Here is a 24,382-nt window from a genome sequence, read left to right as displayed (position 1 = left end):
AAACCGTCATCGAACCCATCGTTCTACCATTCCTAGACCGGCAAGGGAACTTGCTGTTCCAACAGGACAATGCACGTCCGCATGTATCCAGTGCCACCCAACATGCTCTAGAAGGTGTAATTCAAATACCCTGGCCAGCAAGATCTCCGGATCTGTCCCCCATTGAGCATGTTTGGGACTGGATGAAGCGTCGTCTCACGCGGTCTGCACGTCCAGCACGAACGCTGGTCCAACTGAGGCGCCAGGTGGAAATGGCATGGCAAGCCGTTCCACAGGACTACATCCAGCGTCTCTACGATCGTCTCCATGGGAGAATAGCAGCCTGCATTGCTGCAAAAGGTGGATATACACTGTACTAGTGCCGACATTGTGCATGCTCTGTTGCCTGTGTCTATGTGCCTGTGGTTCTGTCAGTGTGATCATGTGATGTATCTGTCCCCAGGAATGTGTCAATAAAGTTTCCCCTTCCTGGGACAATGAATTCACGGTGTTCTTATTTCAATTTCCAGGAGTGTACATCAGAGCGAGTTCAGTTACGTAAGACCTCTGTTTATGGGATCCTTGTTGACGCATATGTAAAATACTCATAATGAGTGAGCATAAAATATCTTCCACAACTTTACTACATAAAGATATCAACGATATCATCCTGTAATCATAATGTATCCCTCCGAAGACCATTGCTGAAAAAGGGAATAACGTACGTTTGTTTCCAGTCTGTAGGCATCCTTCCTAGCTTCAGCGGCCTGTGATGCTCACTTGCTAGAAGGATAGCAAGTTCTTTCACATAAACTCTAAGGAATCTCACAAGTATCTCTTCTGATACAGATGTATTTCTTGTGAAGAGCAGTTTTACTTGATTATCTATCCCGTGATGATTTATGTCGATATCTGCCATATCGGCTCTCGTGTGACGATTCAAAGGATTGTAAAACCCATGTAGGTTAGCCCTGTTCCCTATTGTAGTGTCCTCGTCTACTTTCCGGTTGCGAAGGGAAGGTGATGTTGTTCGACCTCAAGATGACGAGTCGCTTTTCTCCTGATCCTCATAAATGGGTAGGGATTGGAGTCGACAAGACTGATTTATAAAGGGCGAGTAATTTCCAATGACGATCGGTGTATTTCCAACAATCGAAGCAGAGTAAGTACTGAATGTGGTACCAGGAAGCGCTATAGGCAGGAACAGTAAATGACCAATGAAAAGATTTTATCAATAAACCCGTGTAGGTCGCTAAATAAATTTCGTTATTATTACTTTTCGGCACCTTCAGTCATCAGATATCAATAAACTTCGAATTTCAGGGACAAGGTTCAGTGTGAAACTTCCTGGCAGATTAAAATTCTGTGGCGGACCGAGTCTGGAACTCGGGACCTTTGGCTTTCGCGGGCAATTGCTCTACCACATCTTAAAAAAAAAGATAAGGAACCGCTGCAGGAGCAAGACGACGGGTAGGGCAGGGGTCGACACCCGAATCCTTACCATCCGGCCGCCACGCCAAGCACCGTGTTCGAGGATCGAAGGATCAGGACTGGGATGTTGTGGGTTGGTCTACGTTGTTTTATTTATTTATTTTTTAATTTTTATAACATTTTTTTTGTATTATAGATTTATTTTTATTTCATGACAAAGAAAGATCCTACAACTGCCGTAGTGGAGCGTCCGAGTCGTCTTCCCGTCTGCTGGGAGGGGTTCCCCCTATTCCGTCCGTAGAGGATCAATATGCTCCAGGATTCTTCTTCATTTTCAGCGTCTCATACCCGGAACGCGCCAGTGAGCAGGAGGATCCGCAAATAATGAACCTAAATAATTTGCGAAACGGGTTCTGTACTTCGGGTGGCGGCTGAAAGCTGCATGTGTCGTCATCAGTAGGGACCAAAAGTCGAGTGTGCCTTTGGGAGCATCGCAAAATATGTAGTAAAGGGCCATGCCTTTTAGCTAGTTAATGGCGTTCGTCCTGGTTGATGGAAAGTATATGCCGTCGGGGCGCAGTATATCATCAGGGGAGATAGACTCCGGCAGTCGCCGCAAGAATAACCCCTGCATGCGCCGCGTCAGTAGCCAGCATCGCTGGTCGCGGCACAAGTCAGACGGTGCGCATCCGAGTCAGCGACTGAGCATGTCGGACACAAGGGGTCGTCCGTCAGATGTATGGAATGGAGCCTCTGACGAGTAGCGAACTTCCCATTCACAACCACGTACCACAATGAACGCACCGTCGTACGTAGAAAAGGCGTGTGTACCGCTCGCCACACCGTGTTCCAGGGAAGTTCAGGATGTCTGTGGGCTACCGTATTTATAGGTTGCTGCTGTTGATAGGGGCGATAATAATCTTTCGTGCCAGGCATCCGTGTCGTCGGAAGTTCTGACCGTAAGTAGCTGAAGTCAATCAAGAACTCTCTGATGTGGATGAGTGCAGATGAAATGTGTCCTACCGAAACCGGGGGATGCAGAGAGTGTGGTGCCACTTCCGCCATCAGGGTGCCCGTCAGAGTGGCGTGGGCAGAGGTCCACGTGCGACGCATAGTGTTGAGATAAAGCGATCGCGCACGGTTATATACATGAATTAAACCGATACCGCCAGCTCGCTGCGGCAGTGTCAGGGTGGCGTATCGAACTTTAAAAAACCAGACCGGTGCTTACGAAATGTCCATATGCTGCTTGAAATCTATTGGCCATCGTAGCCGTCAAGGGAAGGACTTGCGCAAAATAGTTCAGTTTGGAGACAAGATAGGTGTTGACATAACGTGTTCTGAGGAGCATATCCAAGCGACGTAATTTGTTGTCCTGCAGCAGAGCACGTGTCTGGTTAAGAGGCGGCGGTACGTTGCCGCCGCCGTGCGGCGAACATTGCTATAGAATTGCACTCCTAAACACTTGAGTACGGGCACCTTGTCAAAGGGCACCGCCACTGCGTGGGACCACCTGAGCTATCCAAGCACAACTCACGACCCGCCTTCATAGCTTCAATTCTGCCAGTAACTCGTCTCCTACCTTACAAACTTCGCAGAAGTGAAGGTTCGCAGAGGAGCTTCTGTGAAGTTTGGAAGGTAGAAGACGAGGTACTGGCAGAATTGAAGCTGTGAAGGTGGGTCGTGAGCCGTGCTTGGGTAGCTCAGATGGTAGAGCACTTGCCCGCGAAAGGCAAAGGTCCCGAGTTTGAGTCTCGGTCCGGCACACGGTTTTAGTTTGTCAAGAAGTTTCGTACCAGCGCACACTCCACTGCAGAGTGAAAATCTCGTTCAAGGTTCAGTGTCAATATTAAAACATACTCTGAACTGGGGCGTTAGCTAGCAGATGGGGGGTACGGAAAGAGATAGACCATTGCCCAGATTTTTTTCCTTCCAATCATGCCCTCTGTATTGTCAACGGATATGCTAAGCTAGAGTAAAGCACTGCACTACACGCGCTTATCTACTAGCGTTCACTTCATATGTCTTTTGATTGGCCAGTATGAAAAATCTCACTTACTGAATTTCTCCATCTTTTATACGGAGGAAGGTAATGTTGAAAGTTTCGGTTGAAACTTATTGACAGCTTAACAATAACTGCTGGATAGGGAACAGTCCGGACTTTTGCCTTTAGTGCAACCCTACTGCTTACTGAACAATACGTGCGCTCTGCTCGCCCTGATTCAAATATTCGGCTTGTCAGTCTCTATTGTTCGCTTCTGATAGCTTCACGAATGACAGAGGTACCTGTTCAAGTCTTACACCGCCACACAGTTTTTCTCTGACATAAAGTTTAATAACAGCACACACTCAGTTACAGAGTTGAGAATGAACTGGAAGCGAATAATGTCACAAAAATTACTTGTCTCGGCGTGATGTACTCGTACAATTTTAATTTGGCACAAGGTAAACATTAGTTCCTATTCTGACGCAGAACTATAGATTCGTAACAAACTAAAGATTGTAGCTGTGGATCCTACAACAAATTGTTAAAAAAATCAAGTAGTTGTTTGTGAAGTTAGGGAATGCAATGGGAACTAGTGAAAGACGGAAATTTCTATTGCTGCCAAGGGAGTGTTCTGATGGCACGGTTGGTAAAACGACAGCTTGAAATAGAGATTTGGGATTGAATCCTAGTTCGGCACATGTTGAGGTCTGTAAAAATGAACTATATATATATATATATATATATATATATATATATATATATATATATATATATATATATATATATATATAACACAAGTCTGCCTTTAAACTGTGTGCACATACAAATTTATATCTGCATTACAAAGTGTAGGACAACTTCTCAACTTCTTACAAAAGAATGTTTTCACTCATAATTAGGCGGTCTGTTCGAAATCTTCAGCAGACAGCACTGGGTCCTAAATTAAGTACTTTGAGGTACAGACTTCATCGCTGGGAGTGGATAGTTAGTTATTGACAGAAACAACTTTGCTACGTACATCAGCATCTGCTGGAAGTGATGACTTCAGTCTGAATGCATGCGTTTCATCAGTCTTCAGTCTTCTGACTGGTTTGACATGGCCAGTCATGGTTCGTCTCCAATAACAGGTCACATGTCAAATGAATTAACATCATATGCCTTTAACGTAGTGGTTTCCATTGCCTTTTGTATCCTCATGCCGTTGATCTTTGCTGATTCTTCCGCCTTTTAGGGACAGGTTCCCACCTCAAATGGAAGAGAGTGCGCCGAATCTCTATCTGGTCCTCTGCACTCGTTGACAAGGCCTTTGGCACCGTTGCTGACCCTTTACACTAGATGTCTTCAGCCGCCATTGCTGGTGATTTTTATTCAAATTTTAAACAGGCACTAAGGGCATATTGATTACTATTCAGAGATGGTATCTCAGGACCACAATAACCGCATTGCAAGCACACATAAAACATCCCCGTTGTTTGTTTTACAGTGAGATAGGGAGCTACTACTTTACCAATCAGATAATCTTCAATTTATACTTTGGTTCCGCACAGCAACGATTTTAGTGGAAAAAAATCCGAATACATTTGATCCAGCAATCACGTTGGCCAACTGTAGGGAGTTCGATGATGCACTGCTAAAATACATAAGGGATTAAGTGAATTCTGGTTCAAAATCATTTGGCTCCATTGACTGTGTATGTTGTTTGCGAAAATGATTTAACGACTGACGCACCAGTTCTGTCCACGCTGTATCATTCGAAGTCCACATTTAACGGACAAGTTGACAGGTGGTTGTTAATAATCTTCCATTTTCAGCCATTATACTGCATAAAAAATTCTTTGTTGACAACAGTGATCACATTTGGCTTGAACGCTGCAGCTTATGTTATATTTCTACTCACAACAATACGTTTCTTTGATTACCACTTCGCCAATTCACAACCAGGGTGATACCATTCAACGTAGCTTTGATATCTGGTTACGCTACAGATCAGTATGTCATAGCGCCTTAGATTTTGTATTAAGGTTCATTGGCTTACCTACTCACAATAAATTTTCACCTTCAGGTCTAACCTAGACCATGGGCTATGCTACAGATCAGTACTTGATGCGAGGTCACTTTTACTGCATGTCGGTCGATACGACGAGATATACATGACTTTTGAGGCGCAACGACGTGTGGTTAAGCATCTCTGAGCTCAACAAAGAGTTTTACGGTGGTTTGCTTTCGAGCGTGCTCCAGCACAGCAGTCGTTAATTCGGCGTCTTCAGATGGGTTTGGTCACTAACTCCAGGTCGGAGAAAGCCAAGTAGTGTACTGAATTTTAAGATTAAATATCGGAAGAGCATTGAAGAGTAATTCTCATATGGAGAATTTTGTCCAAGACTGCAGCTTATATGAAACTTCAAATTTCATTTGAGCTCTATGACATTATTTTGTTACAGTATTTCACTAATACCCATCGGCAAAAGACACAATAAGCTATTATTGATGTCTCAATCTATTATGCTTAATAAACTTCACCCAACCGGTCATGAAAAAATACGTCATACAATCCACCATCGACAAAGGTAAGGGTGGTTATCAAAGGTATGAGGCAATGTGGCAGGAGCCTTACAGTTACCACATCCAAGATTGTGGATCGACATTCGTTGTCTCTACCAAATCATGACCAAAATGTCACCTTCTAATCTAATCTAGGCCTCAGGTTACGTTACAGATCAGTATGTGACCACATGTGTGATTTCATATTCACGTATGTTGGCTTCACCAACTCACAACTAAATTGTCTCCTTCCAACCTAACTAGATCTCGGACTATGCTACGAATGTTGTCACATCTAAAATTTCATATTCACATTCTTTGGCTTCCCCAACTCACAAATGCAATTCCACCCAACAACCTACCAGATACGGCCAATCAAAAATTAATAACACTTTTAGAAACAAGGTGAAGGGAAAATGGAACAGCTAGGCATTGTCTAGGGAAAGCATCTTTCACCCTTTAGTTTGCACCCTTTATTTAAACAAGACCCAAAATTATATTAATAAGAAAACATTTCCAATGCATTAATAAATATAATAACGGGCTTCAAAGAATATAACTAAAAATAACACGTAGCCTAAACTAAAGGGATTGAGAAAGGTTCACAATTGCCCGATCCGTAAAGGAAGTTTTAACGACTTAAAAGAAAAAAAACAATTAAGAGACTCCCCAGGAATGAGTTCTCAAGTCCTTTAAAACTCCCAATGAGTCCAGAATGTTTAGCAATAAACAAGCAATAGAAAAATTTTCTTTTTAAAAAAAGGTATAAACCATTTAAGTAAAACAACAATATAAAAAGCACCCCCAATGTGTTTTCAAGGAAAGCTACCAATTACGTATAATTACTTTAAAATATTAAAGTCTCAGTGAGTCCACCATACTTAATAAAATCTTAAATCTCTTTCAACAACAACAGGAAATTCTTAAGGTATTAGCCATTTAAAAGGACACCACCATACTGTGCTTTCAAGGCAAAATTCCTATTATGTAGAACTTCTTTAAAAGATTAAAGTCTCAGTGATTCCACTGTACTTAATAAAATCTTACAATTGCTTTCAATTGTTCCTGATCTATAGAAATGACCTGGGTGACAATCTGAGCAGTTCTCTTAGACTGTTCGCAGATGATGCTGTAATTTACCGTCTAGTAAGGTCATCCGAAGACCAGTATCAGCTGCAAAGCGATTTAGAAAAGATTGCTGTATGGTGTGTCAGGTGGCAGTTGACGCTAAATAACGAAAAGTGTGAAATGATCCACATGAGTTCCAAAAGAAATCCGTTGGAATTCGATTACTCGATAAATAGTACAATTCTCAAGGCTGTCAATTCAACTAAGTACCTGGGTGTTAAAATTACGAACAACTTCAGTTGGAAGGACCACACAGATAATATTGTCGGGAAGGCGAGCCAAAGGTTGCGTTTCATTGGCAGGACACTTAGAAGATGCAACAAGTCCACTAAAGAGACAGCTTACACTACACTCGTTCGTCCTCTGTTAGAATATTGCTGCGCGGTGTGGGATCCTTACCAGGTGGGATTGACGGAGGACATCGAAAGGGTGCAAAACAGGGCAGCTCGTTTTGTATTATCACGTTATAGGGGAGAGAGTGTGGCAGATATGATACACGAGTGGGGATGGAAGTCATTACAGCATAGACGTTTTTCGTCGCGGCGAGACCTTTTTACGAAATTTCAGTCACCAACTTTCTCTTCCGAATGCGAAAATATTTTGTTGAGCCCAACCTACATAGGTAGGAATGATCAACAAAATAAAATAAGAGAAATCATAGCTCGAAAAGAAAGGTTTAGGTGTTCGTTTCTCCCGCTCGCTGTTCGGGAGTGGAATAGTAGAGAGATAGTATGATTGTGGTTCGATGAACCCTCTGCCAAGCACTTAAATGTGAATTGCAGAGTAGTCATGTAGATGCACATGTAGATGTAAAGAAACAGGAAAATTCTTAAAATATTAAACATTTAAGAAAAAAACAACCCTCTGAGAGGCAACGTTGCCAATGTATATAAATTGTTATATTTAGTTCTTGATTTGGTGAGCCGTTTGCATAGCCATCGTTCCTCGGTTGCCGCAGACCCGAGCATCCTTCCATCCCGTCAGACCGGCGTCGACTTCTGCAAGGCGCGGCTCTCACGCCGGTAAAACTAGGGCACACTAAGGCTCGTGTTATCGGTCGGTTCCATACCACTTGTCCAGATGTGGTTTTAATAAATAGACCCGGAAGGGGAATATAAGTCTGATGCGAAATAACACAGTGCCTTTGCGAAACCACAGTCAATATGAAAGTACTGAGCTGCCAGGGGCTCAAAAGACAACTGGCAGAAATCAAGGCCCGGAATCCCCATGCGGCCGTATCAAACCAATACACAGGAGAGACGCTACGGGTAACCAGAACAACTCACAAGGTGGCAGACAGACGCAAATGTTAAACCAAACAGATAGCTGCCCAACTTACGTCCACTCCGGAGAAGGCAGAAATTGGACAGTTCAAGGGTGGATTCAAGGATACACACCCATTACCTCGAAGATGTCAGGAAATACCTAGAATAGAACACTGGGGAGGTCTTCAGATTATCAGTAAATTCACTGTCTGCTCAATATAAAGACTGAATAACATAGAAGTTCACTAAATAGTGGAAAAGCGACCATTGTGGACGAAGGTTCCCTTCAACCTAACGCAAACACCTGTTGGCCTGAAAACTGATGAGGCCTCCTCCTGTTCGTTCTGGCGGTCGCGTGCTAACGCCCGCTACCACTTCTGTCCGGCCAGAGCCGCTCCACCCGACTGCCTGTATCCGTCACTCCGTACGTCACGCTGTCGCTGAAATCGAACTGCCGCCACGGGGCCGGCGCCTCCACCACAACAAGAACATCACAGAAGCGAACAAAAATAAATGGTTCAAATGGCTCTGAGCACTATGGGACTTAACTGCTGTGGTCATCAGTCCCCTAGAACTTAGAACTACTTAAACCTAACTAACCTAAGGACGTCACACACATCCATGCCCGAGGCTGGATTCGAACCTGCTACCGTAGCGGTCGCGCGGTTCCAGACTGTAGCGCCTAGAACCGCTCGGCCACCTCGGCCGGCAGAAGCGAACAAACAAAGGGCAAACAGACCCCAGAATTTCGAAGAAACCGAGCCACACATCCCACTAACCTGGACGTCATGCTACGCTACAGATCATTACGTCACCACAAGCTGCGTTCCAAAAACTCTTTTAGACGCAGAAGAACTAACGTCAGTGTCCTATTCGCTTTCTTTTTACGGACCCATGACAGTACACTGCACATTATCATTACGTCACGGCCTCTATCAGATGTTGCTTGCACCACACCCCGTGTGTTCTTTCGACTTTCCGGGTTCTGCATCCTGCTGCTTTGCTGTGAGCGCGAGCTACGTGTTCGCAACTCCACTGCAAGCTAGGCCCCGCCTCTAGCAACGCAGGTTACGCGCGGCAGCCTACTCACCAGGCGGAGCGAGATTACACCTGCCTCTATCTAGCAAGGGAATGCCACGACGTTTGGAACACGGATTTACTCCAAACTTCGTACACTCTTAGTGCTCCATGAGGACAACAAAATGTGTAAGCAGTAGCGCGCACTTCTCAAGCGTTATTGAGAAAATCGCAAGATAATTTCGGTCGTCAAATACATATCTGTGCGAAGCTATTTTTACCATGAAGCGGCTGCAGCAGAATGCTGCTGGCAAGGTAGCTCAGCGTGTTCGGTCAGAGCGTTAGAAACCATTTATAATAAAAGTAACTGAGCGAACAGATTATTCCGTCGCTCCAAAACGCCTTGAACCATTCGTTTGATATTTACTAACAGCGTTCTTCATGAAAGATAATTCTTTTCTTCTCCTCTTGACGAGAGGTTTCCTGCAAGAACAGCGGCTTTTCAGTCCCGATGGCGAAGTCGAAGTTTTTCGGTAGAAACTCTGTAATGCTTCTTCAGATTACCAGTAATTTATCATGCTTTCTTCCGGGATTCTGCTAAACATTGCTTTTAATGATACTGTGGACTTTCATGATAGTTTCTCGAAGTCGGCCTTGTCGTCATTTGTCGCTCACATGACCAGGGAAGTCCGTAATTTTATTCCGAACAGAGATCAACTGTCTAAGTACTCTAAAGTACGACCAGACTCAGTTTTTGTTGAAGCTTCTTTCAGAGATTTCCAACCTCCTTCAAACATGAGCAATATTCTTTACGTTCCAGTGGTGGCATGACTGTGTATTAACGACTGTTAATTGTCTGGAAAATGTAACTATTCACAATGAACACAATGAGACTTCAAAATGTTATGCCTGGACACTTTTTACCCGCAGTTGCTATGTTTTCGTTTTATATTGGACGTACTTACCTACCAGTATTGACACTGCTGTGACGCGGAAGAAATACTTGCGCCCTCACCTTGACCAGTTTGCTTACATGCTGCCAACTGTTTCGGTGCTTTCGGTGGAGCAACATCACGCAGCGGCAATGTGCAACAAGTGTATACGGAACCGTGTCTAGCAGATCAGTAAGGCCACGTGTATGCAACAGGTGTGTACGGAACCGTGTCCAGCATAACAGCAACACGTGTCCGCTGGAACAGAGCCAGCTCTGCGTGTGTGGCACCCAGTGGTCGCCAGCGGTCGCTCCATGTGGTCTTCTCTGCTTCCCGTTCCTACTGACAAGCTGTCTGCTCCGCGTACTTTGTAATCTCTCTCTCACTTATCGACCTTAATGAGAGTGAAAAATTAAACCGCGTGATCCTAATGGAAATTTGGGAAAAGCAATCGTCACCGAAGTTAATCTGTCGGTAAAGAGGGAGGAAATGGTTACAGCTAAATGTAAGGAAAAATGCAAATGAAATTTGTGGAAATTAATTTTTGGAAAAGGGTAAAATTAATAAAGAAAGTAAATGTGCGGTTGTTACGTTAACAATTAATTGGCGTTAATTAGATATTTGAGATTTGAGGAAAATTACGGTCGCCAGTCCTATGGACAACTACTATAATATCTGAAAATGAAAGATTAATGCACATATAATTAGCACTAAAAGCGTGGAAACTGAAGGTTGACACGTGTTGTGTGAAAGCTGAATGTTTGTCACGAGTAATAAATTTCGCTACACTCTGACTTAATTTAGCAAAAGAATTAATAAAACCTGAAAATTTAAAGTTAATTTAGTGACTGAAATTGATAGTGAACTTAGTTTCTGAAGCACTACGAAATTAATTTTGAACTTGAATTAAATGATTCTGAACAATTAACAATAGTTAAATTTAGTACATACCAAGCTGAGCTGCAGTCACAGGTAAACTAAAATATGGTAACAAAACTCGCACTCTTAATTTCTGCTTGTGTAATCTTAATATTGTAGCCAGCTATGAATACTTTAACTGAACTTTGAAATTAAAGCAGTGAACTGGAATGAAATTACATTAATGCTGGCGTTTGAATTTCAACGACACTCGTGTTCATTCCGGAAAAGGAAGGGACCCTTCTTGGTAATGCAATTGGGGCAATGAGCAACAAAGGTTCATGCTATGTTGCTGTAATTTAGTGAGAAAAATTTAACAGTTTGAAAAACTGAAGTCTGCCATACAGTTCTAAAACTTTACGTGCTTCCAGTCTTCCTTGTTGGTTGATTGAAGGTTTGAAGTCGTCGATCGAGGAGGTAGCGACAGTCACTCATTGTCGGCCGTCGCTGTTGCACAAGCTGGATGTTGGCGCGTCTTCTTCTCGAGACGGTCACCAGGCGAAACGGCCGCTTGATGTGCGCCAGCTAATGCTTCCTGCCCGCGACACCGTGTCAGAAACTATCAGAAACTACCATAGCAAGTAGAGCGCAATTACATGCTGCTAAACCCCGGAAGCGCAGCAACTCGCGGGAGCTTCACACAACACACCTGCTCCTCCGCCCTACTCCAGCCAGACTCTGCTCTGCCCGCGCTCCACGCGGCAGAGTTAACACTACCTAATATCCTAAACACTTTGGTTCTACACACGACCTATCGAGGTAATCGTTCGATAGCTTAGTTTTCCCTAGGCAAGACCCAGCGTAAAAATACAAATAGTATTTGCAAAACAATCCAATTGTATATCGATATAAATGAATAAATACATATACACAAATAGTAAAACAATTATAATATATAAAGACACAAAAATGTCATATCTTCAGGTAACAAAATAAGGAAAAAATTTATAGTAAAATAGATGGGAATAGGAGGATATGCATTTCCGGCGTTACAACTTCCAAATAGTCGAATATCTCTGTTAGTCGATCTGTTTGGAAGTAGCTGGACTGCAACAATGCACATTCATGCAAAGATATACTGATGCGCCAAATAAACTGGTATAGGCATGCGTATTCAGATACAGAGATATGTGACGGCCGGTGTGACAGAGCGGTTCTAGGCGCTTAGGCCTGGAACCGCGCGACTTCTGCGGTCGCAGGTTCGAATCCTGCCTCGGTCATGGATGTGTGTGATGTCCTTAGGTTAGTTAGGTTTAAGTAGTTCTACGTTCTAGGGGACTGATGACCTCAGATGTTAAGTCCCACAGTGCTCAGAGCCATTTATGAGCAGAGATATGTAAACAGGCAAAATACGGCGCTGCGGTCAGCAACGCCTGCTGTTGCTGTTGTTGTGGTCTTCAGTTCTGAGAGTGGTTTGATGCAGCTCTCCATGCTTCTCTATCCTGTGCAAGCTTCTTCATCTCCCAGTACCTACTGCAACCTACATCCTTCTGAATCTGCTTAGTGTATTCATCTCTTGGTCTCCCTCTACGATTTTTACCCTCCACACTGCCCTGCAACACGAAATTGGTGATCCCTTGATGCCTCAGAACATGTCCTACCAACCGATCCCTTCTTCTGGTCAAGTTGTGCCACAAACTTCTCTTCTCCCCAATCCTATTCAATACTTCCTGACTAGTTATGTGATCCACCCATCTAATCTTCAGCAGTCTTCTGTAGCACCACATTTCGAAAGCTTCTATTCTCTTCTTGTCCAAACTATTTATCGTCCATGTTTCACTTGCATACATGGGTACACTCCATACAATTACTTTCAGAAATGACTTCCTGACACTGTACTCGATGTTAACAAATTTCTCTTCTTCAGAAACGCTTTCCTTGCCATTGCCAGTCTACATTTTATATCCTCTCTACTTCGACCATCATCAGTTATTTTGCTCCCCAAATAGCAAAACTCCTTACTACTTTAAGTGTCTCATTTCCTAATCTAATTCAATCAGCAGCACCCGACTTAATTCGACTACATTCCATTATCCTCGTTTTGCTTTTGTTGATGTTCATTTTATATCCTCCTCTCAAGAAGACACTACCCATTCCATTCAACTGGTCTTCCAAGTCCTTTGCTGTCTCTGACAGAATTACGATGTCATCGGCGAACCTCAAAGTTTTTATTTCTTCTCCATGGATTTTAATACCCACCCCGAATTTTTCTTTTGTTTGCTTTACTGCTTGCTCAATATACAGATTGAATAACATCGGGGATACGCTACAGCCCTGTCTTACTCCCTTCCCAACAACTACTTCCCTTTCACTCTTATAACTGCCATCTGGCTTCTGTACAAATTATAAATAGCCTTTAGCTCCCTGTATTTTACCCCTGCCACCTTCAGAATTTGAAAGAGAGTATTCCAGTCAACATTGTCAAAAGCTTTCTTCTAAGATAAGTCGAAAGGTCAGTATTGCCTCACGTGTTCCAACGTTTCTACGGAATCCAAACTGATGTTCCCCGAGGTCGGCTTCTACTAGTTTTTCCATTCGTCTGTAAAGAATTCGTGTTAGTATTTTGTAGCTGTGGCTTATTAAACTGATTGTTCGGGAATTTTCACATCTGTCAACACCTGCTTTTTTTGGGATTGGAATTATTATATTCTTCTTGAGGTCTGCGGGTATTTCGCCTGTTTCATACATCTTGTTCACCAGATGGTAGAGTTTCGTCAGGACTGGCTCTCCCAACTCCGCCTGTAGTTCCAATGGAATGTTGTCTACTCCGGGGGCCTTGTTTCGACTCAGGTCTTTCAGTGCTCTGTCAAACTCTTCACGCAGTATCGTATCTCCCATTTCATTTTCATCCACATCCTCTTCCATTTCCATAATATTGTCCTCTAGTACATCGCCCTTGTATAGACCCTCTATATACTCCTTCCACCTTTCTGCTTTCCCTTCTTTGCTTAGAACTGTGTTTCCATCTGTGCTCTTGATATTCATACAAGTGGTTCTCTTATCTCCAAAGGTCTCTTTAATTTTCCTGTAGGCAGTATCTATCTTACCGATAGTGAGATAAGCCTCTACATCCTTACATTTGTCCTCTAGCCACGCCTGCTTAGCCATTTTGCACTTCCTGTCGATCTCATTTTTGAGACGTTTGTAATCCTTTTTGGCAGCTTCATTTACTGCATTTTTATATTTTCTCCTTTCATCAATTAAATTCAATATTTCTTCTGTTACCCAATGATTTCTACTAGCCCTCGTCTTTTTACCAACTTGATTATCTGCTGCCTTCACTACTTCATCCCTCAAAGCTGCCCATTCTTCTTCTACTGTATTTGTTTCCCCCATTCCTGTCAATTTTTCCCTTACGCTCTCCCTGAAACTCTGTACAACATCTGTTTCTTTCAGTTTATCCAGGTCATATCTCCTTAAGTTCCCTCCTTTTTGCACTTTCTTCAGTTTTATTCTACAGGTCATAACCAATAGATTGTGGTCAGAGTCCACATCTGCCCCTGGAAATGTCTTACAATTTAAAACCTGGTTCCTAAATCTCTGTATTACCATTATATAATCTATCTGATACCTTTTAGTATCTCCAGGGTTCTTCCATGTATACAACCTTCTTTCATGATTATTAAACCAAGTATTAGCTATGATTAGGTTGTGCTCTGTGCAAAATTCTACCAGGCGGGTCCCTTTTTCATTTCTTTGCCCCAGTCCATATTCACCTACTATGTTTCCTTCTCTCCCTTTTCCTACACTCGAATTCCAGTCACCTATTACTATTAAATTTTCGTCTCCCTTCACTATCTGAACAATTTCTTTTATTTCATCATACACTTATTCAATCTCTTCGTCATCTGCAGAGCTAGTTGGCATATAAACTTGTACTACTGTAGTAGGTGTGGGCATCGTATCTACCTTGGCCACAATAAAGCGTTCACTATGCTGTTGGTAGTAGATTGCCCGCACTCCCATTTTTGTATTCATTATTAAACCTACTCCTGCATTACCCCTATTTGATTTTGTGTTTATAACGCTGTAGTCACCTGACCAGAAGTCTTGTTCCTCCTGCCACCGAACTTCACTAATTCCCACTATATCTAACTTTAACCTACCCATTTCTCTTTATAAATTTGCTAACCTACCTGCCCGATTAAGGGATCTGACATTCCACGCTCCGATCCGTAGAACGCCAGTGTTCTTTCTGCTGATAACGACATCCTCTTGAGTAGTCCCCTCCCGGAGATCCGAATGGGGGACTATTTTACCTCCGGAATATTTTACCCAAGAGGACGCCATCGTCATTTAATCATACAGTAAAGCTGCATGCCCTCGGGAAAAATTACGGCCGTAGTTTCCCCTTGCTTTCAGCCGTTCGCAGTACCAGCACAGCAAAGCCGTTTTGGTTATTGTTACAAGGCCAGATCAGTCAATCATCCAGACTGTTGCCCTTGTAACTACTGAAAAGGCTGCTGCCCCTCTTCAGGAACCACACGTTTGTCTGGCCTCTCATAAGATACCTCTCCGTTGTGGTTGCACCTACGGTACGGCTGAGGCACGCAAGCCTCCCTACCAACGGCAAGGTCCATGGTTCATGCATAAGACAATAATTGTCTGGCGCAGTTGTTAGATCGGTTACTGCTGCTACAGTGACAGGTTATCAAGATTTAAGTGAGTAGTCTGGACGTGGTGGAATAGTCGCGCACAAGCGATGGGAAACAGCATCTCCGAGGTAGCGATGATGTGGGGATTTTCACGCAGAACCATTTCACAAGTGTACCGTGGATATCAGGAATCCGGCAAAACATCGAATCTCTGACATTGCTACTGCCGAAAAATATTCTGCAGGAACCTGACCAACGACGACTGAAGAGAATAGTTCAACGTGATAGAAGTGCAATTCTTCGGCAAATTGCTGAAGTTTTCACTGCTGTGCCATCAACAAGTGTCAGCGTGCGGACCATTCAATGAAACGTTATTGACATGGGATTTCGGAGCCGAAGGCCCACTCGTGTACCCTTCAGGTCTGCATGACACAACGCTTTACGCCTCGCCTGGGCACCTCAATACCGGCACTGAAAAGTTGATGACTGGAAACATGTTGTCTGGTCGGACGAGTCTCGTTTTAAATTGTATCGAGCGGATGGACATGTACTGGTTTGGAGACCAACCCCATGAATCCATGGACCCTGCATATCAGCAGGGGACTGTTCATGCTGATGGAGGCTCTGTAATGGTGTGGGGCGTGTGCAGTTCGAGTGATATAGGACCCCTGATACATCTAGATACGACTCTGACAGGCAACACGTACGTAAGCATCCTGTCTGATCACCTGCGTCCATTCATGTTCATTGTGCATTCCGACGGACTTAGGCATTTCCAACAGCGCAGTGCAACACTGCACACATCCAGAATGCTACAGAGTGGCTCCAGGAACACTCTTCCGAGTTTAAACACTACCGCTGGCTACCCAGACATGAATATTTTGGAGCATATCTAGTATTACGTCAGACATTATTCGAGTCCGTGGCACGTCGTGTTGCGGCACTTCTGCGTGCTCGGGGAGCCCTTCACGATGTCAGGCCGGTGTACCAGTTTCCTTGGCTCTTCAGTGTAAATGCATGAGAAATTTTTCACTTTTGTTTCCAGAATGAAAAAATGGATCTGGGCACTATGGGACTTCTGGAGATACTAAAAAGTATCATATAGATTATATAATGGTAAGACAGAGATTTAGGAACCAGGTTTTAAATTCTAAGACATTTCCAGGGGCAGATGTGGACTCTGACCACAATCTATTGGTTATGAACTTTAGATTAAAACTGAAGAAACTGCAAAAAGGTGGGAATTTAAGGAGATGGGACCTGGATAAACTGAAAGAACCAGAGGTTGTACTGAGTTTCAGGGAGAGCATAAGGGAACAATTGACAAGAATTGGGGAAAGAAATACAGTAGAAGAAGAATGGGTAGCTTTGAGGGATGAAGTAGTGTAGGCAGCAGAAGATCAAGTAGGAAAAAAGACGAGGACTAATAGAAATCCTTGGGTAACAGAAGAAAGATTGAATTTAACTGATGAAAGGAGAAAATATAAAAATGCTGTAAATGAAGCTGGCAAAAAGGAATACAAAGGTCTCAAAAATGAGATCGACAGGAAGTGCAAAATGGCTAAGCAGGGACGGCTAGAGGACAAATGTAAGGATAAAGAGGCTTATCTCACTAGAGGTAACATAGATACTGCCTACAGGAAAATTAAAGAGACCTTTGGAGATAAGAGAACCACTTGTATGAACATCAAGAGCTCAGATGGAAACCCAGTTCTAAGTAAAGAAGGGAAAGCAGAAAGGTGGAAGGAGTATATAGAGGGTCTATACAAGGGCGATGAGCTTGAGGACATTATTATGGAAATGGAAGAGGAAGTAGATGAAGATGAAATGGCAGATACGATACTGCGTGAAGAGTTTGACGGGGCACTGAAAGAACTGAGTCGAAACAAGGCCCCGGGAGGAGACAACATTCCATTAGAACTTCTGACAGCCTTGGGAGAGCCAGTCCTGACAAAATTGTACCATCTAGTGAGCAAAATGTATGAGACAGGCGAAATACCCTCAGACTTCAAGAGGAATATAATAATTCCAATCCCAAAAAAAGCAGGCGTTGACAGATACGAAAATTACCTAACTATCAGTTTAATACGCCACGGCTGCAAAATACCAACGCGAATTCTTTACAGACGAATGGAAAAACTGGTAGAAGCCGACCTTGGGGAAGATCAGTTTGGATTCCGTAGAAATATGGGGACACGTGAGGCAATACTGACCCTACGACTAATTTTAGAAGCTGGATTAAGAAAAAGCAAGCCTACGTTTCTAGCATTTGTAGACAAAGAGAAAGCTTTAGACAACGTTGACTGGAATACTCTCTTTCAAATTCTGAAGGTGGCAGGAGGTAAATACAGGGAGCGGAAGGCTATCTACAATTTGTACAGAAACCAGATGGCAGTTATAAGAGTCGAGGGACATGAAAGGGAAGCAGTGGTTGGGAAGGGAGTGAGAGAGGGTTGTAGCCTCTCCCCGATGTTATTCAATCTCTATACTGAGCAAGCAGTAAAAGAAACAAAAGAAAAATTCGGAGTCGGTATTAAAATCCATGGAGAAGAAATAAAATCTTTAGGGTTCGCCGAAGACATTGTAATTTTGTCAGAGACAGCAAAGGACTTGGAAGAGCAGTTGAGCGGAATAGACAGCGGCCTGAAAGGAGGGTCTAAGATGAACATCAACAAAAGCAAAACGAGGGTAATGGAATGTAGCCGAATTAAATCGTGTGATCCTGAGGGATTTAGATTAAGTAATGAGGCACTTAAAATAGCAGATGAGGTTTGCTATTTGGGGAGCAAAATAACTGATGATGGTCGAAGTAGAGAGGAAATACAATGTAGACTGGCAATGGCAAGGTAAGCATTCTGAAGAAGAGAAACATCGAATATAGATTTAAGTGTCAGGAAGGCGTTTCTGAAAGTATTTGTATGGAGTGTAGCCATATAGGGAAGTGAAACATGGTCGATAACTAGTTTGGACAAGAGGAGAATAGAAGCTTTCGAAATGTGGTGCTACAGAAGAATGCTGAAGTTTAGATGGGTAGATCATATAACTAATGAGGAGGTATTGAATAGGTTTGGGGAGAAGGAACGTTTGTGGCACAACTGAACTAGAAGAAGGGATCAGTTGGTTGGAAATGTTCTGAGGTATCAAGGGACTACCAGTTTGGTGTTGGAGGGCAGGGTGGAGGGTAAAAATCGTAGAGGGAGACCAAGAGATAAATACACTAAACAGATTCAGAACGATGTAGGCTGCATTAGGTACTGGGAGATGAAGAAGTTTGCACAGGATAGAGTAGCATGGAGAGCTGCATCAAACCAGTCTCAGGACTGGAGACCACAAGAACAACAACGAGCTGTTGGTGAGATTCGAGTGACCCACAGACGCCTTGAAGCCATGAACCCAAGTTGTTAACAGAGCGCGATGCAAGCTGGTGGTGGCTCCGTAGTGGTGTGGGCTGTGTTTACGTGGGGTGGACAGGCTCGCCTGGTCCAACCGAACCCGTCATTGACTGGAAACGTTTATGTTCAGCTACTTGGAGACCATTTGCAGCCATTTATGGACTTCACGTTCCCAAACAATAATAGAATTTTCTTTGACGACCGTGCGCCGCGGTACCAGGGTAGAGTTGCTCGCGAGTGGTGAGAAGAACATTCTGGACAATTTGAGCGAATGACTTGGCTACCCAGATAGTCCGACATGAATCACAACGAACATTTATTGGATGCAACCGTGCACAAAATCCTGCACCGGCAAAAGTTTCATAGTTATAGACGGATAAAGAGCAGCACGCCTCAATATTTCCGTAGGGGACGTCCAAAGACTTATTTCATGCTAGGTCGAGGGGCTGCACTAAGTCAGGCAAATGGAGGTCCAACACGATATTAGGAGGAATTCCGTGAGTTTTGTCACCTTTTAGTATCTTCAAAGAAAACAAAAGATTTGCTCTTCAGGGAGCAGGAGACAGTTCCCAGCAAAATATTAATAAATAGCATTCACGGGTTTGACGCCGGACCACCTTGTGCAAATTCCAGAATATTTCCTCGGAGCAGCAGTCCGACATGTTCAGGTGGTTCATCCTTGCTCGTGGCTACGTACGACTTACGGTATCCGCACGCCGACGCCCCGTTTCTAGAACACGCGCGCGAAGAATGCGCAGCCGCGGAAATCGCGAATGCGCAATGATTTGCCATATTCAAACTACCTCTGCCGAAAATCGCAGAGCGGCTCTCCCGTGCGTCACCTGTGTGCTGCGTTTGTCAACATTGCGGCCAGACGTTACTCACCAACGGCCGTACTAGGCCAGTGTTATGACGGGTCAGTCATCGAAGAATATTGATTTGCGCGTCGTGATTTAATAGCATCCAATGCAGAATTCCAGGCTGTGCTCAGTTGAAATCCCACATCCTTGTGGATGAGACTATCGGCTGTACGGGTATGTATTGCTTCCTTAATGACGCAATCCCAGAAAGATGAAGCCGGGGATAAAACTTATGTCTTTTCATAAATCATACGATGTCCTGTATTCAGGCAGTGTTCCGCAATTGCCGACTTTTCCGGTTGACAAAGGCGTGTACGGCGCTGATGTCCATCGCAGCGTTCTTGTACTATGCGGCATACCTGGCCTATATACGCTGCCCCACACTGACAAGGAATCTTGTACACACCACATTTCCTCAGTCCAAGGTCAGCCTTAACCGAACCCAAAACGGTCCACAATTTTTCAGATGAATGAAAAACACACTTAATCCCGTATCTTCCGAGGACTCTTCTGTTTCTTGACGACATGGCACCAAAATACAACAAAAAGGCCAAAGTGGTGGGTGTCTTCGTATCTTCATTCTGCTGCATATATTTAACTCTCCTGGGTCTGAATGCATTATGTACTTGTCTCTCAGAATAACCGTTTTGTCGAAACACTGTCTTCTAATGTTGTATTTCACTCGACAGGCTCTGAGGATCAGGTACCACATGTGCTGTATGAACTAACGTGCATAACGAGGCTGCGCATTCTTCACGCGTGGTCTAGAAGGCTATAAACGGGGCGTCGGTGTGCGCATGCAGTCAGTCGTACCCAGCCACGAGCAAGGTTGAACCACCTGAAGATGTCGGACAGTTGCTCCGAGGAAATATTGTGGAATTTGCACAACGTGATCCGGCGGCAAACACGTGTAGACTACTTACAACACATCCTCTGGGAATCCTTGAAGAGTCACAAAATAATAATAAATGATCAGAAAATAAAAAGGGCAAACTCTTTCAATTTCTCAGTAACTACTATCTCATTCTGATGGAAAAAGGTTGAACCACCTGAAGATGTCAGACAGTTGCTCCGAGGAAATATTGTGGAATTTGCACAACGTGATCCGGCGGCAAACACGTGAAGACTACTTACCACACATCCTCTGGGAATCCTTGGAGAGTCACAAAATAATAATAAATGATCAGAAAATAAAAAGAGCAAACTCTTTCAATTTCTCAGTAACTACTATCTCATTCTGACGGAAAAAGGTTGAACCACCTGAAGATGGCGGACAGTTGCACTGAGGAAATATTGTGGAATTTGCACAACGTGATCCGGCGGTAAACACGTGAAGACTACTTACAACACATCCTCTGGGAATCCTTGAAGAGTCACAAAATAATAATAAATGATCAGAAAATAAAAAGGGCAAACTCTTTCAATTTCTCAGTAACTACTATCTCATTCTGATGGAAAAAGGTTGAACCACCTGAAGATGGCGGACAGTTGCACTGAGGAAATATTGTGGAATTTGCACAACGTGATCCGGCGGCAAACACGTGAAGACTACTTACCACACATCCTCTGGGAATCCTTGAAGAGTCACAAAATAATAATAGATGATCAGAAAATAAAAAGAGCAAACTCTTTCAATTTCTCAGTAACTACTATCTCATTCTGATGGAAAAAGGTTGAACCACCTGAAGATGGCGGACAGTTGCTCCGAGGAAATATTGTGGAATTTGCACAACGTGATCCGGCGGCAAATACGTGAAGACTACTTACCACACATCCTCTGGGAATCCTTGAAGAGTCACAAAATAATAATAAATGATTAGAAAATAAAAAAGAGCAAACTCTTTCAATTTCTCAGTAACTACTATCTCATTCTGATGGAAAAAGGTTGAAGCACCTAAAGATGTCTGACAGTTGCTCCGAGGAAATATTGTGGAATTTGCACAACGTGATCCGGCGGCAAACACGTGAAGACTACTTACCACACATGCTCTGGGAATCCTTGGAGAGTCACAAAATAATAATAAATGATCAGAAAATAAAAAGAGCAAACTCTTTCAATTTCTCAGTAACTACTATCTCATTCGGATGGAAAAAGGTTGAACCACCTGAAGATGGCGGACAGTTGCTCCGAGGAAATATTGTGGAATTTGCACAACGTGATCCGGCGGCAAATACGTGAAGACTACTTACCACACATCCTCTGGGAATCCTTGAAGAGTCACAAAATAATAATAAATGATCAGAAAATAAAAAAGAGCAAACTCTTTCAATTTCTCAGTAACTACTATCTCATTCTGATGGAAAAAGGTTGAACTACCTGAAGATGGCGGACAGTTGCTCCGAGGAAATATTATGGAATTTGCACAACGTGATCCGGCGGCAAACACGTGAAGACTACTTACAACACATCCTCCGGGAATCCTTGAAGAGTCACAAAATAATAATAGATGATCAGAAAATAAAAAGAGCAAACTCTTTCAATTTCTCAGTAACTACTATCTCATTCTGATGGAAAAAAACTTAAGAAAGTAGACATGTTTAATTACATTAACGTAACAATCTATAGCACTCCGTCGTCATGCCACAAGTGGTCCATTGAGACCATCCGACCGCCGTGTCATCGTCAGCTCAGGATGCAGTTCAGAGGGTTATTGTGGTCAGCACACCGCTCTCCCGGTCGTGATGGTAGTTTTCTGTAACTGGAACCGCTGCTATTCTGTCGAGTAGCTCCTCAGTTGGCATCATGAGGCTGAGTGCACCCCGAAAAATGGTAACAGTGCATGGTGACCCGGATGGTCACCCATCCAAGTGCCGGCCACGCCCGACAGCCCTTAACTTCGGTGATCTGACGGGAACTGGAGGAGACACTGCGGAAGGACCGTTTCCCTAAAGAATCAATAGAACCACCATAAATCAAGTAAGAAAGCAAATTCCAGTTAACTTCCACAAAAAGATGTCGATGCCAACCATGCCTCATGAAAATGTGTCGTGGAATGTAATAAAAAGAAAAGAACAAAGAACACAAACAACGGAGACGCAATTCTTATGAAACCTAGCTGGAAACACACTATCCTACAAAATAATGAGTGCTGACGTTGGAGAAGTACTAGAGTAAATGAGCAAATTGAGGAATACAAGAATAACAGAAAGGATCATTTCATAAGAAACGGAGAGACAGAATAACTAAATGAATAATGAATTATTACCCAGAGGGCAGACGATCTTCAGGAAGACAGAGGAAAGGGTGGAAAGATAATAATTTCAACCAGGAGGACGCAACAGGCAAATGCCTAATACAAAATTGTTAAGGCTTTCGTAACCTCTTGTTCACAAACTGCCTGTTGGCTTATGTTCAAAAAATAGTTCAAATCACTCTGAGCACTATGGGACTCAACATCTGAGGTCATCAGTCCCCTAGGACGTCACACACATCCATGCCCGAGCCAGCATTCGAACCTGAGACCGTAGCGGTCGCGCGGTTCCAGACTGAAGCGCCTAGAAACGATCGGCTACAGCGGCTGTCCTCGGCTTCTGTCTAGGGTTCCTTGGCCGACGTTTGTCTGATGATTTTTTTCACGTTTCTGCAGAACGAGTGGCTGGCATGGTCAAAGCTTCGCCCTCCATTGTAGTACAAAAGGACAAACAGTTACCCTTTGCAGATGTACTGGTCACAAGAGATGAGGAAATCGTGGGACACAGCGTACAGCGAAAACCGACACAAATGGACCAATATCTGCACAAACTATCAATCACCATCCGAGCAGAAAACAGGCACGATTCATATGCTCATAACGCGTGCAAGATGAATATGTGAGCCGCAGCACCTCAGACGCGAGTTGCAATACCTGGAAAGAGTTCTGAAGAGCAATGCATATTCAACCAGTTACATAAGAAGTGTAACGGAGTCCGACATTCGGCGAAGTGACACATCGGAAAAAGTAATGTCGGGTACGTTCTTTCTGCCGGACAGAATCAGCCGTATTGCGCAAACACGGCGTAAAGACTACTAAATTTTATAAACCAAAATCAAAGGGAGTCCCAGATCGGCAAAGGAAAAAAGTTACCCACCTGCAAGTCGGGAATAAATGCTTCAAATGTCTCTGAGCACTATGGGACTTAAGTTCTGAGGTCATCAGTCCCCTAGAACTTAGAGCTACTTGAACCTAACTAACCTATGGTCTAAGGACATCACATACATCCATACTCGAGGCAGGATTCCAACCTGCGACCGTAGCGGTCGCGCGGTTCCAGACTGTAGCGCCTAGAACCGCTCGGCCATAACGGGCGGCCCAAGTCGGGAATATCCAGCACACCATGCACATGCGGAAAAGTTTATA

Source organism: Schistocerca gregaria, chromosome 6 (genome assembly GCF_023897955.1).
Source record: "Schistocerca gregaria isolate iqSchGreg1 chromosome 6, iqSchGreg1.2, whole genome shotgun sequence".
Taxonomy (NCBI): domain Eukaryota; kingdom Metazoa; phylum Arthropoda; class Insecta; order Orthoptera; family Acrididae; genus Schistocerca; species Schistocerca gregaria.
This window is presented reverse-complemented; position numbering follows the sequence as displayed.